This window comes from Notamacropus eugenii, chromosome 1, assembly GCF_028372415.1.
Source record: "Notamacropus eugenii isolate mMacEug1 chromosome 1, mMacEug1.pri_v2, whole genome shotgun sequence".
Classification (NCBI taxonomy): Eukaryota; Metazoa; Chordata; class Mammalia; order Diprotodontia; family Macropodidae; genus Notamacropus; species Notamacropus eugenii.
The window spans coordinates 412,738,768-412,756,268 of record NC_092872.1 but is presented as its reverse complement, the minus strand read 5'-3'; the positions used below and the strand labels follow the sequence as shown (position 1 = coordinate 412,756,268).

Genomic DNA, 17,501 nt, shown 5'->3' with positions numbered 1-17,501 from the left:
AAGGGAGGGAATAGGGGAGGGAGCAAGGTAGAAGGGAAAGAGGACTTGGAAGGAGAGGGGGAGACAAAGGAAGAAGAAAATGGAGGGAGGGAGAGGAGAGAAGGAAGGAGATAGAAGGAGGAGACGAAGAAAGGAGGGAAAAAGGGAAAGGAGAAATGAGAGGGGAGAAAATGGAGAAAGGAGGATGGAGGGAAAGGTGAAGAAAGAAAGGAGGAAAGGGAAAGAGTGTTAAGAGGGGGATAGGGGATAGAAAGAGGAAGAAGGGAAGTGAGAGAGAAGGAACGTTCCTCCCTTTGAAGATGTTGGTTTGACCAATGCAGGATGGAAGACATTTGCTTCCCAGGGTTGGGAGGTGCCTGCCTGGAAAAAGATGAATTGTTCAGGCCTTTGAAAGCTCTTGGTTGATTATTCCCAGCTCTGTTTCATAGACTTTGAGAGCAGGTTGAAGGAAGGACGATGAACAGGAAGAGTCAAAGATGAGCAGCAGATCTAAGTGGGGATAGTCCCATTATCACACATTTCTTGGACATTCTTTCCTCTCTCCTCTCCTTTCTTTATTTCTTCCATGAAATAAAGGGCTGGACTCTAGTGTTGCCTGGATTCCTTTTATATTAGCCCTTTATCAGCACTGGTGAGAATGGTTTCTTGTGTGTTCCTAGAATGTCACAGCAGGTCTCAGCAAGGACTAGTGGTTCTTTGGCCAGTGCCTTTCCTATGAGGGGAGCACCAGAGAGTACAGCACATAGTCATGGAGAATGGAGCCCCAAGGCTGAGAATGGGGCTATCTGTGTCTCTTTGACTGCTTTCCTGTTGCCCATGAAACCCCTACATAAGCCTCTTGTTTTTATTAATAATTGTGTATACTCAAATCTATTGTGGGGGAAATCAACAGTATGATGGGAGGATGGGATGGGAGGGCTTAACCAGATACCTTGGTCACTTTGCCAGATTCCTGCTCTTATCTTTTCCTGGGTCATCTTCTCCCTCTCCATGAGCTCTGGCTGCTCCTGCTCCCATGGCTTCAGCTTCTCCTTGTAGTTCTGCATGTCCTCTGACTCACAGGCCGTCAGCTTTTCTCGCATCAGCTGGGCGGTCAGGGTCAACAGGGCTTCTGTCTCCATTTTTTCCAGAGCCTGAAGCTTGGAGGATAACAGCTTAAACTGGTCCAGGTACTCAGGAAGTTTGGACAGCTCACTCTCCTCTATGTCTAACTGATCACTTGGTTCTGATTCCTGGGCCTTGACTTCAGATTCCTGAGTGCCTTCGGCAGGAGGCCCATGTGACAGAGGAGTCATCAGAGATGTTAGCACCATCTCCAGCTCATTGAGAGCTTCTTTACACAATTCCTTATCTCCTGGGGAAGGTGCCACTTCCTCCATGACCTTGAGAGCTCTGTCCCGATATGCTGGAGTCCACATTAAAGGAATGTCCTGGAACATGGTCCGCAGCTCTTGGCACAATTCCACTTTCTCCAGAAGTGCATAGCCGTACAACTGGAAACTCAAGTACACAGTGTTCTCCTGTTTGAGGCCCAACAGTAACAAGGATGCTCCAAAATTTTTCTCCTCCTCCCAGCTGAATTCTGACTTTTTTGCTAGACATTGGTATAAAACATAGAGGGAGAGCAGCGGGGTGAAGGGCTTGTCAAAGTCTTCCTGCAGCATGACCTGGAAAACCACTGCTAAAGCACCTTCATAATTTTCTTTCTTTATAAAATAATCCATGAGTAAATTGAATTTAATGTTGTTTGGGAAAATTCCATATTGTATCTCATTGATGAGAGTATATAAGACTTTGTTTTGTGTGCCATATTTGAGGCACTATCTAATCCAGGTGTGCATGATCCAGTCTCTCAGGTACCAGCAGTTGGGACTGTGACAAAACTTGTAAAGGTAATATTCAGCATGGTCTACCTTTTCTTGGGATGAAATATTTCCAAAAAATGTGAAATTGTCAAAGAACTGACAGGCAGTTTTTTCTCATATGTTCTATCCATTAAGGAAGCCAGGTCAGCTAGATTACAAAGCTCTTTTGCTCCCCATTTTTGGCTATCCACATAAGCTGCAGAGAGCAGGCATCTTTTACCTGCCAGGGACAACTGAGACAGAGCCACATTTCGGGCCAGGAACAATCCATGCTGCATTGTGGGTGCTGCCATCATGGAATGTACCCCAGAAGTCTCTTTAGGAAGCAGAGGAGATTAGAGTTTGACCTCCTCTCTGGGGTCAGAAGGAGATTTATCCTTCAACATCTAGCCAAGATCTCCTCAGGTTTCACCAGGGAGAAACAGTAGGAGGCATCTTTGGGGACAGATGGGAGCCGTCTGAGTTCTGTACTTCCATGAACATCTCTACTGTGTTGCTTAGAGTCTGACCTCTTTGGGTGAAGTACCTGCCTAGGAGTCAAATAATGGTAATAACTCCATTCAACAAACATTTATTAAATGCCTACTATTTGAAGAGCACTCTCGGAGGAGCTGGCAGAGCTATAGTTTACATAAGACGCAAGCCGGTGAATAATAATAGTTCGTACTTCTATAACTCTTGACAAATTACTTGACATTTTTCTTACAGCAACCTTGTGAAGTGGGGGCCAGATTATTAACATTATTATTATCCAGATTTTACAGATGGGGAAGCTGCGGTTCATAGAGAGGAAGTGACATCTTCATAGTCGCACAGCTTATATTGGCAGAGGCAGAACTGGATCCATAGCACCAAAGATCATAGGAATTCTGACTCCAAGGACCAGACTCTTTCCACTCTTGTCAGCAAGGGAAGTAGAAAGTAGTAAGTATGTTGTGATGAGTGACTGGGTTTTCATGGTAACTGTCACTTTTTGCTTCTTGTTTCTGGATTTTTGGAGGGACTCCTCAGTAGCCACAATCAGGAAGAGGGGTCAGTTGGTCTGTGTAGGAAGGCAGCAGCTATTGTCTATCCTCCTGATGAGGGCACCAGCCTCTCTCGCTCCTCTGAGGTTGCTAGTAGCCAGCCTATAAAGACAGAGCTAGCTATGGTCTCTATATCAAAGCACTAATGATGTTGCCAGGAGGGAGGACAAGAAAGCTGGAGCATTGTAGTGCTTCACAGCTCTGAGGAGTCTGATTACCTGGGAAGCTTTCCCTATATGTCTTTGTTTGTGTTCTCCTGTGTTTTGTGTGTGTGTGTGTCCCTGAGGAGAATCTTGTACAGAGAGGTCTGTACTACAGACTGCTAGAGGTCTTAAGTCTTGGTACCCAAAGGTCTTAGCTACTTATGCTGTTATATGACAAGGTCTTTCTTTGCTGTACCTTTGACAACGCTAGTTCCTTAGGTGTGGCCTGAAATTAAGGGACCCTCTCATAGGCTAGGCCTGACTCAGGTTGATTTGCTGGTTTGGAATTAAATAAAATGAGACACAGCCAATCTACAAAAAGAGGTACTAACTAAACCATATAGCACTGATTCAGTTGAGCAGTTTCCCTGCCTCTTTGTTGGCCATCCTTGTGTGATAGTCTTTGTACTTAGACCACCAGGAAGCCATGCCAATGGTTGAAGCTTAATTCCCTGGACTAATTAAGTCTTGAGAGTGGTTACATAAAAACTAGAGTAGATTGCATCTCACAACTCTACAAAGCAGGTGTCTTCCATCCTACAGTTCACCAAATCAACTTCTTTAAGGGGAGGAGGCCCCTTTCTCTCTTGTTTTCTTCTTCCTTCTTCTATCCTCTTTCTCCTCCTAACACTTTTCTCTTTCCTTTCTTCTTCATCTTACCCTCCACCCTCCTCTCTTTTTCCATTTTCCTCCTTTCTCTCTGCTGCCTCTCTCTTTCATTGCTCCTTTCTCTCCCTTCATTATTCCTTCTTACGCAATGCCATTGGTTCAAGGTTTATCCCGTCTTTTAAAAAATTTTATTTTTATCTTAATTCCAACCTCTTCCTCTCTTTACCACCTCCCACATCCCTTAAGAAGGCAAGAAATACAACACTCATTATACATATGAAGTCATATTAAACATTTCCATATTTGCCATGTTCCAAAAAAATTAAGACAAATAAAGAAATAAAAAAATATGCTTTACTCTGTTGCACTCTGAGTCTATCAGTTCTCTATCTGGAGGTGGATAGGATTTTTATATTATGAGTCCCTTGAAGCTGTGATAGATCACTGAATTGAACTGAGTTTCTAAGTCTTTCATAGTTGATTGTTTTTATAATACTACTGCTACTGTGTAGATTGTTTTCCTGGTTCTTCTCACTTCACTTTGCATCAATTCATATAAATTTTCCTATGTTTTTCCAAAATCCCCTTTATCATTTCTTATAGCACAATAATATTCCATCATGTTTATATACCATAACTTGTTCAGCCATTACCCAATTTATGGGTATCCCCTTAGTTTTCAATTTTTTGCCACCACAAAAGAACTGCTATAAATATTTTTGTACCTTGGGATCCTTTACCTTTTTCTTTGATCTCTTTTGAGATAGAGACTTAGTAGCAGTATTGCTAGGTCAAAGGATATATAAAGTTTTATAGCTTTTTTGGCATAGTTCCAAATGGTTCTCCAGAATACTTGGATTATTACTTCACAGCACTATTGACAGTGCATTAGTGTATCTATTTTCCTACATCCTAGCTGTTAGCATTTCCTCCAATTTCAGGCTTTTCTTCTAATTTTTACTACATTGGTTTTGTTTGTGCAAGAACTTTTTAATTTTATGAAATCATAATTATCCACTTTATCTCCCATTAACTCCTTTATCTCTTGTCTTATCTCATAAATTCTTTCCCTAATTTGCTTATATCACCCTTTATATTTAAATCATGTACCCATTTTGAACTTTTCTTGATACGTGTGAGATGTTGTGGACCAAGTACGTTTTGCAGATGATTACATAAAAACTGCACTAGTTAATGTGGCAGGGACTCCAGGAGATACCACTCTCTAACTATTCCCTCCTTGGTGGCAAGGTCCTAAAGATCTTCTAGAGATCTTCTGACACTTGAAAGGCCTTAAAACTGTTACTGGACAGTCTTGATGTTATGGATATGAGAAACCCAGCAAAGGCAGTATGAGAAGAGGAAAAGAAAAATTAAAACAGAAAAATGATTTAAAAAAGAAATGCAAGCATTGCAATGGCCCCTGAAGGAATAAGAAAATATTGAGGAGAATTAACATCATAAATTCCAGGCTTTCTTTCCTTTCTTCCTAGATGTAGAGTGAGGATGATAAGCAGGAGTAGCACCAGGAATATCAGGGTCACTTCTGGCAGTCCCAGATCCTCATCATAGAATGGCATCATCTGTAGTAAGGTAGCTAAGAGGTCATTAGTCTCCTGCATGTGGCCTGTCCTAGTGCTGGGGTTAATACCAGGAACTTCTCTAGACCATCATCTTTTCAGTGTTCTCTGGTCCACCAGTCAGGATCTTCCCTTCCATGGTGGATGTATGGAGATGGAGTGGGGAGAATACCAAATCTTTACCCTTTAGAAGCCCCTGCTGAGGGCCCGTTTCCCTTGTTCTGCGTGGACTGGGTAGACAGTCTTATGTTTCCCTGCCACCTGAAATCAAGGCACCCTGCAACAACTTCATCCCTTGATCTTCTAACCTTTTCCTGAAAAGGACTTGTTCATTAAACATGGGGACCTATATAGGCAGTAATGTGGAAGGGCTTTATCAGTTATATATCAAAGGGCTATAGTGGACCTGTCTGCCCTCCTCCTACCCATGCCAATGTCTACTCCTCTGGGACCTGCTTAGGGACGTCATCACTGCCCACTTGTCTGCTACTGGAGCTGGACTGCTGCTCACTTTCTCTAGGGTGCTTAATGCAGCTTGCAATTCCTGGAGCCCACTGTACTGGGGCCTCTGGGTCCCTGTGCACCCAACCCTGCCCCCTATGTTCAGGCCATCATGCTGTCACTAGTGTTGTCATTGCTGAGGCCCGAGTGATGCCTCCCCTTATCAGAACTGTGCTCTGTGCTGCTGGGGCAACAGGTCAGGATATCATTACTTCTGACTGGACAAACATTGACAAGGTCAGGAATGGCCACACAGGGTGTGTCTCAGACAATTCTAAGGCATCTGGATAAGTACGCCAGGGCTAGGACTCCTTTTGTCAATGACCAGTTTCTTTAGTGCAGAAAATTCCTCCTGTTACTTATAGTCCCACAGCTTGTATTTGTCAGAGTCAACTCATCTCCATCTGAGAGGTCACAGAGTTCTTGATGTCTCAAACTCACAAGGCTGGAGATAAGGCTAGGAGTGTATGTCTCAGGGTCTCTTGCCTGTGCTTGAGGAAAGGGACAGAGAAAGAAGAGGTGAGTAGTGATTCATCTAGGTGAGTGTATGCTATCATGTGTGAGCAGTGTCACTTCTGCCATGGTGGAGAGGACCCAGTCTGCAGATATCCCTCACCTACCTTCACTGGAAGTCCTAGTGAGAGAGTAAGTTATAGTTCATAGAGCTAAAATGGAAATTGTCTCTTTTTTTAAACTGATGCAGTCTTGCTTGTCTTCAGCAGATCAGCTGGAATATATTTGGGATATTTGTCTCTATTTCCAGTTCTGGAAGGGGTTTCTAGGATCCTGGAAGGGATCTAGTATTGTCTTTTAAAGTGCCTTACCAACTAGCTTGCACCGAAGAGTCCCAGTAAAGTTCACATGGCACAGTGCCCAGTGACTTTTCAAATGTCCTAAGAAGTCCCAAGCAATTCATGGAGCACTATTCTTAAATAATATTAACATTTCAGTCTGTAAGGAAGGTTTCCACAGTTGGTGGGTCTAGAGATCTCTATCATACCCAAATAGAAAAGTTATGCAAATAAACAAGAGACAGTTTACCAAATTTATCCTTTTCAGAACATGGTTCTTAAAGATGCAGAGCACATTCAGATCTGTCTTTAGTTGCTGAATGTTCACAGACAGTTTACTTTCTAATTCTACCCTGTTAGTGGGAGGCCCCTCTTGGTGTGTGGCCAGATTCACTGCCAGAAGCAATGTGACCATAGAGTGGAGAATTTTTGTAACAGGGCTTATGATCACCCAAGGCTCCCCTTCTTCTGCATTCCCCTTCTCCAATTTCAACAAGATCATTCTGTTCCAATCCTGCCTACTAAAGCCAAATGTTGCAGTCAGGGTCTGTATTCAGGCTAGTTCAGTGATTCAGATTTGGGATGGAATAAATGAAAACATTTGTAAACCACCTAGCAGTTAATAAGAGGAAATTAACTCTATACCTTCTTAATTCAAGTGCCTTCTCTCTGTTATATATCTCCTATTAATCCGATATATCGCTTGCTTTGTATATATTTGTTTGTATATTGTCTCCCCATTAGAGTAAACTCCTTGAAGTCAGGGACTGTCTTTTGTCTCTTTTTGTATCCCTAGTACTTTTCACAATGCCTGGAACATGGTAGGCACTTAATAAATGTTCATTGATTGATTGATCAATGATGCAGCATTGATTCAGTTGACCAAAGTTTCCCTTTCTCTGTGCTGGCCATCCTGGTGTACTAGTCAAGCCATGTACACACAAATCAGTATGATATAAGCCAGATGTGATGAAGACAGTGGGCTATGAGAAAATATTAGAAGAAGAATTACTTTTGGTTTATGGGATCAAGGAAAGCTTTGTGAAGGAGAGGTCACCTGAAGTGGAAGGGCCTTCAAAGGAAGAGATGGATTTTTATGAGGCCGAGATGTGGAGAGAGTGTATCTTCTAGGCATGGACTGCCTGTGTGAATGCACAAATGTAGGAAAGAAAAAAAAGAATATATTTGGAGAATAGTAATTTTATTATTATTATTAATTTATTTGTTTTCAGTTTTCTACAATTACTTCCATAAATCTTAGATTTTCTCCCTTTCCTTCCCCACGATGGCCAAATCTTATATGGGTTCTACACATACATTCTTATTAAACACATTTTCTCATTAATCATGTTGCATAGAATAATTAAAATGAATGGGAAAAACCATGAGAATAAACAAACCAAACCAAACCATAACACAAGAGAAAATAGTCTGTTTCATTCTGCATTCCAATTCCATAGTTCTTTGAATGTGGATGGCATTTTGCCTCAAGAGCTCTTTGGGAATGTTTTAGGTCCTTGCATTGCTGTGAAGGGCTAAGTCTACCAGAAAAATTCCTCGCACACTGTGGTTGTTATTGTGTATAATGATCTCCTGGTTCGGCTCCTTTCACTCAGCATGAGTTCATATAAGTCCTTCCAGGTCTCCCTGAAGTCTTTCTGTTCATCATTTCTTATAGCACAAAAGTATTCCATTGTATTCATATACCACAACTTGTTCAGCCATTCTCCAATTGATGAGCATCCCTTCGGTTTCCAGTTCTTGGACACCACAAAGAAAGAATAGTTATTTTAGCTAAAATAAAAAGCACATGAAGGGAAGTAGCATGAAGTAAGACTGGGAAGGGAGATTGGAATTAGATTGAAGAAGGCCTTATTGTTAATAATACCTTGCCCTCACCCATAAGGCTTCATGGAGGAAATGGGACTTGAACCTGACCTCAAAGGGAGGGTTGGACTTTGACAAGTGGAGAAGAGGGGAAGGTTATGCTAAGCAAAGAACGCAGCAAAGGCAAAGGTGTGGGAATAAGAATAGTACCTTTACACTCCTCTTCAACTAGATCACATGCTTCTGGTTGTATACCTCCAAGCCTACTCTTCAACTCCTCCCTCCAAAGTGAGGTAACAGACATTCTGTCCCCTTCTCTTCATACACATAACCATCAAACATCCTTGATATCCCCACACCTGGATTATTTTAATAGCCACTGCACTGCTCTCCAAGTTTCTAGTCTCTCCTCTTCACATATTGGCCAAAATAACGGTACTACGAATAGGTCTGACCATGACATTCCCTCACTTGGAAACCTCCATTGGCTCCTTATTGTTTCTAAGATAAACTCTGCTCTGCGCTGAAAACCCTCCAAAATTGAATTCCAAACTATTTTTTTTCAGTCTTATTTCACATGACTTCACCTCACATGCTCTATGTTCCAGTTGAACTGAATTCATTCCTGGAAGTTGTTCTACTTCCTCCATCTTCTAGGCATTCATACAGCCTGACCGTATGGCAGAAGTCATCAAGAAGCATTTATTAAGTGCCTACTGTGCCCAGCACTGTGATAAACTCTGGAGATATGAAGAAAAGCAAAAAAAAAATAGTCCTTGCCCTCAAGGAGTTCACAATCTATTGGTGAAGACAACATACAAATAACTATGTTCAAATAAGTTATAGAAAATTGGATAAGCTCAGAGGGAAGGCACTAGCATCAAGGACAGGGGTGTGCTGGAGCCAGTTCACATTGGTTTGTGAATGTCATATTGAAATTTTTAGTGTGAGTATTTACACCTTGGATGTCAGCAAAGGCTACAAGTCAGAGCTCAATGTATTTTTCTGTTGATTGTCTAGGATTAAAAAAGTAATAAAATGTTAATAATGTAGATCAAGGTGTGTCTTGCCAGCCGGGTTTGTTTGTTTTGGAGAACCAGTTGCTAATACTCCTTACTGAGGGAGATTGAAAAGGCTTCTTGCAGAAGGTAAGGTTTTATCTGAGACTTGAAGGAAGTCAGGGAAGCCAGGAGATAGACCCCAGGAGGGAGAGAATTCAGGCATGGGGGACAGTCAATGAAAATGCTTGGAAGCAGGAGATAGAGTATCTGTCATTTGTGAAGAATGGTAAGAAGGCCAATGTCACTGGATCATAGTGTATATGGAGGAGAATCAACTTTAATAAGACTGGAAAGGTAGGAAGGGGTCAAGTGATGAAGGACTTTAGAAACCAAATAGAAGATCTTATATTTGATGGTGGTGATAATAGGGAGCCACTAGAGTTTATTGAATAGATGGATGATATGGTCAGACCTGACCTTTAGGAAGTTCATTTTGATAGCTGAGTGGGAAGATAATGGACTGGAGGGAATTCCTCCCTTCTCATCTCTTTCTTTCAAGAGCTGTTTCTTCCTTTAAGGTTTAACCCAGGTGCTCTTCCTTCCCTGTCCTCTCAGCAAGTAAATATTCTCTTCTTCTTAAGATTTTCCTAGGGTACTTTGTCTAGATTGGTTCTTTTTTCCTATCTGACTGTACTTGTGGAGAGTGTTTATTTTGCCTCCTCCTTACCTTTCTTGGTGGAAGGTAAGCTCCTTGAGGTCAAGCACTGCCATTTAAAAAATTTTTTATGTGCAATAACTAGCAGTGACTTCTATACAGTAGGTGCTTAATAAATGTTTGTTCACTTGAATTGAATGGAATCAAAGCCAGTTTGTAACTGTCAGAGTCAGGACTTGAACACCAAGAACTTGAACTCCAGGTCTTTGATTCTAAGGCTGGTTTATGTTTGGCAGGGAGGTGTTTAAAAGGAGTAGTGGGAGATAAGGATAACATGGTAGGGTGGGTCTAAATGATAGAGAACTTTTAGCGCTACAGTAGGCTAAGGTTTTTTAGGTTTGATTTGATTGGGATACCTGGAGTTATCTGATGTTTTTAAATCATAGAGTCACATGACCAAAACCACAGTTTTAGAAGATTAGTGCAGAAAGTCTTTTGCTTTCCCACCTCATGGCTTAATCTCCTCTATACTTCTTCTCCAGCTTTGGAGGACAGATGAGCAATCATCTTTTCTCTCTAAGAGACTGACACAAGCCAGAAATGCTGATCCTCTTTAGAAAGCTGGATTCAGGAACTCTCAAATTTGGAGTTCTAGTACTATGTGGATTCTCTCACACCTAACTCTGGACTCTCCAGTACCCTGAGAATGTTGTTGTGAGGGGGTCTCTCTTCACCATTGGCTAGAGCTCTCACTAATTGTGTTCTCCTCAATTTTAACCAAACCAGAATTATCACCCTGGCTCTATTTAACCACAACATCATATTACAGAGCAATATTTACTTCAAAAGAATAGCAGGAACAAATATAACAAACATTTTCCCTCAACACTTCAGGCTCATAATTCCCCTTATATCATTTTCATCTCTTAGAAGGGTTTGAGATTAGGTTTAGTTCCTACATAGCACTATTCCCACCAAGATCAAGACCAAAGTCCCATTGGGCCAGCATCTAGGGATTCTGTCTTCTCATGGCTTCTCTGCTGGATTGACTATATAACATCTGACCTAGCATCCTAAGCTCCAAAATCTTCAAGGCTTCAGTTTCCAAGTCAGGGAGTTTGTTCCCTTCATCACAAACTGAAAAGGACAAGTCAAGACTAAAATTCCAAGCTCATTTCTTGGGATCACTTGGCCTAAGGTGGGGGGAGGTCCTCCTTTACCACATGTAACCTACTGTGAGTGAATGGATCCCTACACCCTTGGACATGAATTCTGAAAAAAGAGTGACTATGCATACAGTCAGGGAGATTTAAAGAAGCAGATAGTTCCAGCTGTGCATTCAGTGGAAAAAGGCTGCTCCCAATCTCAGGATAGGCTAATGCAAAATATTTAGTTCTCTCCTCTCCAAAGAGAAGGTTCTAAGTGTCTGCTTGGAAACCTGCCATTTTAGATGGTTTGAACATGCAGTGGCAACCTGGCTGGATTCTAGGATTGTGTTGCCCACAAATTGCCCCCTCCTCTAACCAGGAGGCTGGGGCTTCAGGAGTACCCAGTACTCCTTCAAAAAGCTGTGGTTCAAGAATTCCCACCATTTGGACCTTGTGTTTCAATTTTCCATAGATGAAGTAGAGCGGAAAGTATGTGTGCTATCACTCTATGGCTGGGCCCTCAGTATCTAGGAATTTGACCTAGGAACTCTTGATGCTCCGCTACCACCCTGCCTTTTGTCACCTCTGGGACTAAAAGGGCAACCAACCTGTGAAGGCCTATGTCAATGCTCAAGGGTCACCAAGAGACCAAAATCCACTTATAGGTCCCTGATCTCTGACCTGTAGTCAGAAAGGGGGAAAAGGCAAAAGGTCAAGTCTATGATGAAGACTCCCTTTAATAGACCAAAATAAAGGGGTAGTTCATTCTACAGTAGTCTATCCCATCATAGTCCAAACTAATGTATCCTTCATCACTGAGAGTCTATGACTCCAACCCTGCATCTTCAACAGGCTACTGGACATTTCAAACTGGATATCCTATCAGCATCTCAAACTCAACATGTCCAAGAAATGAACTCATTATCTTTCCCCCCAAATCTGACCTTTTCCTCAATGTTCTTGTTTGTTTTAAATGCACTGCCATGCTAACTACCTCAGTGTCACTGCAGTATTCTTATCACTCACTCAACATATCCAATCAGTTGTCAGATCTAGTTGATTCTATCTCTGCAAAATCTCTTGCATCTGTCCCTTTCTAATTTGGGCCACTCATCATTTTGTCCTTGGACTACTGAAAAAGCCCCCCTGCCTCAAGCCTCTTCCCTCTCCAATCCATCCTCTGTTTAGCTACCAAAGTGATTGTGCTAAAGTGCTGACCTGATCATATCACTCCAGTGCTCAATAGAGTCTAGTGGCTCCCTATTACATCCAGGATCAAATACACAGTCCTTTGTTTGACATTTAAAACCCTTCATAACCTGACTCTAACTTACTTTTCTAGGCTTATTGGACTTTCCTTTCCTTCACACACTGTACAATCCAACCAAAGTGTCCTTTTTGATATTCCTCACATATGGGATTTTACCGTGCTATGAGCTGTGAGCCTTCGTCCAGGTTGTTCCTCATACCTGGAATGTATTTTCATCCTTGCCTCTTAGAATCAATCCCTAGATTTCTTTCAAGTTTTAACCCATTTCACCTCTCTATAAGCTGTTTCCTGATTTGCCATTTGCTAGTGACTCTCAAATTACCTTTTGTATACTTTGTAAGTAAACTTTGTTTCCCTCAGTAGAAAGCTTCTAGGAAGTAGGAATTATTTTTCTTTTTCTTTGTGTCTCCCTCACTTAGCACAGACCTTTGCACATTTGCTTAGGAGAGAGTGTTAGCAATGTCAAAGGCAGCAGATTGGTGGAGGAGGATGAGAACTGAAAAGGACCATTAGATTTGGCAACGAGGAGACCAGTCACACCTTTGGGGAGTGGTTTCTGTCCAGTCAGAAGGATTGCAAAGGGTTGACAGGTAAATGAGAGGAAAGGAAGTGGAAGAAACAAGGATAAGACAGCGTTTTCTAGGAGTTCGGTTGAGGAAAAGAGGAGAGATGTAGTTCTTAAGGGAGTGATAGAACTAGTGGAAGAATTACTTTGTCTTCTATTTTAAAAAATTAATGTATTATTTTTTTCAAAATTCATGTAAAAACAATTTTAAACATTTATTTAAAATTTTTTTGAATTCCAAATTTTCACCCCCTTCTTGAGAAGGTTAGCAATTTGATATAGGTTTTACCATGTGCAGTAGTGCAAAACATATTTCCGTGTTAGTCATGTTGTGAAAGAAAACAGACAAAAAGCCCCAAGAAAAATAAAGAAAGTAAAGAAAAAGTATTCTTTGATTGCATTTAGACTCTATCAGTTCTTTCTCTGGAGGTGGAAAGCATTTTTCATCATGTCCTTCAGAACTATCTTGGACCATTTATATTGCTGAGAAATAGTTGTCCTTCACAGTTGATCATCATGCAATATTTCTGTTACTGTATACTGTGTTCTCCAGGTTCGTCTACTCATTTCACTTTGCATCAGTTCATGTAAGTCTTTCCAGGTTTTTCTGAAAGAATTCTGTTCATCATTTCTTATAGCATAATAGTATTCCATCACAATCATATACAATTTCTTCAACTATTCCCCAGTTCACGGGCATCTGTATCAGTAAGTACCCCGACATACAAAGAGGGGGCCTGCTATCACAGGTTCTTAAATCTGCATTTATGAAAGGAAAGACAACTTTTGAGGGGTCAACAATCACTTTAAATTACCTTCAACATACAGAAAAATATAAGCAGGAGAGATAAAGACCTATAGACAGCACTCTTACTGCCTGAATCAAAGCAATATTTCTGTATACTTTACATACATCCCTGGATCAAGAGAGCCTTATATCTGAGCAGTCGGGGGGCCTGAACATACGGCCACTCAGAGTCTCAACCAGGAAATCACAAGATCTTTCTCATAAGTGAACCTCCGAAGTAAAATACTAACCTCCCAGTATAGATAATGAGGACTCGGCTCCTGATTGGCTCAGAGTCAGTAGGCATGAAACCTACATGAAACCTTCAGGTGCTCACAATTTAGCCTGAGCCTGGAAAACAACTCCAAACAAACAAATCCCACTTTGCATGCTGTTACAGCATCCCCTCAATTTCCAGTTCTTTGCCGTCACTGAATGCTATAAATATTTTTGTACATGTAGGTCCTTTCCCTTTTTGGTTTTTTAAAATCTCTTTGGGGTATAACCCTAGTAGTAGTATTGCTTGGTCAAAGGTATATTCTTGGTATATATATATATATATATATATATATAGATATAGATATATATATTTACATACACAGACATATATATGTACACACACACACACACACATATATATATAATCTCCATATATATGTATACATACATACACACATATATTTAAGGGTTTTGTAAGTGTTTTTAAAAGCCTGTTGGGCATAGTTCCAAATTGTTCCACAGAATGGTTGAATCAGTATACTACTTCACTAACAATGTATTAGTGCTTCAATTTTCCCACATCTCCTCCAGCATTTGTCATTTTCCTTTTCTGCCATATTAGCCAATCTGATAGGTGTGGGGTGGTAGCTCAGATTTTTTTTTTATTTGTATTTCTCTAATCAGTAGTGGTTTAGAACATTTTTTCATATGACTTTGGATAGCTTTGATTACTTTGAAAACTTCCTGTTCTTATGGTTTGACCATTTATCAATTGAGGGATGACTCTTATTTCTACAAATTTGACTCAGCTCTCTACATATCTGAGAAATGAGGTTTTCACACTTTTGAGGTCTTTTTTTCACACTTACGCATTTCCCTCCATCCCATTTCCCCCCATTTATCCTACTCTCTCTCCTTTTACCCTGTCCATTCTCAAAAGAGTTTTGCTTCTGACTTTTACCTACCCCAATCTGTCCTCCCTTCTATCAGCAACCCACCTTCTTATATCCTCTTCCCTTCCTATTTCCTGTAGGGTAAGATAGATTTCTATACCTAACCGAGTGTGTATGTTATTCTATCTTTAAACCAATTCTGATGAGAGTAAGGGTCATGCATTCTTGAGTCCCCATTTCCCCCATCTTCTCCACCACTGTAAAAGCTCTTTTATGTGAAATAATTCCCCCCATTCTATTTCTCCCTTTCCCTTTCTCTCAATGTATTTTCTTTCTCATTCCTTAATTTTATTTTTTTAGATAATAATCCCCTCATATTAAAGTCACATCCATGCCTTCTGTCTATGCTTACTTCTTCTGCCTGCCCTAATAATAAGAAAGTTTTTAGGACTTGTGTACATACATACATACATATATATATAAAATTTTCCCATGTAGGAATATAATTAGCTTAACCTTACCCTTATGATTTCTTTTTTCCATTTACCTTTTTATGCTTTTCTCAAGTCTTGTATTTGAAAGTCAATTTTTCTATTCATCTCTGGTCTTTTCATCAGGAATACTTGAAAGTCTTTCATTGAATATTCATTTTTTTCCCTTGAAGGATTATACTTAGTTTTGCTGGGTAGATGATTTGGTAGGTAGGTGAAATCTTAGCTTTTTTGCCCTTCAGAATATCATATTCGAAGCCCTTCAATTCTTCAGTGTTTTTCTGTGTTATTATGACTGTGGCTCCACAATATTTGAATTGTTTATTTTTGGCTACTTATAGTATTTTCTCCTTGATCTGGGAGGTCTGGAATTTGTCCATAATATTTCTGGGAGTTTTCATTTTGCAATCTCTTTCAGGAGGTGATGAATGGATTCTTTCAATTTCTCTTTTACCCTCTGGTTTTAGAGTATTAGGGCAGTTTTCCTTGATAATTTCTTGAAAGATGATATCTAGACTCTTTTTTTGATCATGGCTTTTAGGTAGTTCAATAATTCTTAAATTATCTCTCCTGGATCTATTTTTCAGGTCAGTTGTTTTTTTCAATGAGATATTTCATTTTTTTTCTTCTTCTTGATTTTGTTTTATTGTTTTATGATGTCTCATAAAGTCATGAGCTTCTACTTGTCCAACTCTAACTTTTAAGGAATTATTTTCTTTAGTGAGCTTTTGTACCTCCTTTTCCATTTGATCAACTCTATTTTTTAAGGAATTCTTTTCTTCAGTGAATTTTTGTATATCTCTTTCCATTTGGCCAATTCTGCTTTTCAAAGCATTCTTTTCCCCTAGATTTTTGTGCCTTTTTTCCCCCTTAACCATTTGGCCAGTTCTGTTTTTTAAGGTATTGTTTGCTTTAGTATTTTTTTAGTGCCTCTTTTACCAAGCTGTTGACTCTTGTTTTTTCATGTTTTTCTTGCATCACTCTAATTTCTCTTCCCAATTTTCCCCATACCTCTCTTGCTTTATTTTAAAAATCCTTTTTGAACTCTTCCATGGCTTCAGACCAATTCATATTTTCCTTCGAGGCTTTGGAAATAGGAACTTTGACTTTGTTGTCTTTTTCTGGGTTTGTGTTTTCCCTGTCACCATAGTAACTTTTCTATGATTAGAATTTTTTTCTGTTCTTTGTTTATTTTTCCAACCTATTTTTTTGACTTTTAACTCTATGCTAAAATGGGGCTCTGCTTCTGGAATGGAGGAGGCACTATCCTAAGCTTTGGGTTTTTTGTGCAGCTGTCTTTAGAGATAATTCCAGGGACCTGTAAGTTTGTAGTTCTTTCAAGGTGGTAATCTAGGGAGAGATGTATTTAATATTCCCCTGGCTCATGCTCTAGGCTATGAGCAACCACAAACACTCTTTTCCACCCTGGAAATGTGAGCAGGTTCCCAGCTCTAGTGAGATCACAAACTCTGGTGTGCTAGTACTCCTCCTCACACTGGGACTGAGACCCAGGACTGTGACTCAGGTCCAAGTATGGGCAATGCAACAAAGTTCTTCCCCTGGTGCCAGCAAAAGAACCCTTGTACTCTCCTTCTGATCATCCACCCCTTACCATCTGTGGGCTGACAGGTCTGGAAACTGCCACTGCTGCCATTGATACAGTTGTCTCCTCCAAGGCCTACTGCTGGTTTTCTGGAGTGCAGCCTGCACTGGACTGACTCCTCACTCACCCCCATGCAGTAGACCTTTCCTGCTGATCTTATAAGGTCTGAGCTGGAAAATTGTTTCACCCTGTCCTTTTGTGGGATCTGCTCCATGATTTGTTTTGAAATGTTATTTAAAGTTGGTAAAGGGGAAATTTGGGAAACCTCAGTCTACTAAAAAAGTCCTTGCCTTTTCTCCTTCATTTTGGCTCCACTCCTAGAAGGCTTTTAAGGATGGGAAATACTTGAATATGTTTGAAGGCCTAAAGAAAGGGGAAAATGGTTGAGGTTGCAATCTGCAATAGAAGATAAGGAATAGGATAAAGGACACCTATAGAGGGGTTGACCTTAAGGCACTCAAAAAATGT

General features: G+C 40.4%; 1 pseudogene; it reads right to left on the bottom strand.

Moving 5' to 3' along the window:
* Window positions 1–611: 611 nt before the first annotated feature.
* Window positions 612–2,161, bottom strand: LOC140518051 (small ribosomal subunit protein mS27 pseudogene; annotated as a pseudogene).
* Window positions 2,162–17,501: the final 15,340 nt, after the last annotated feature.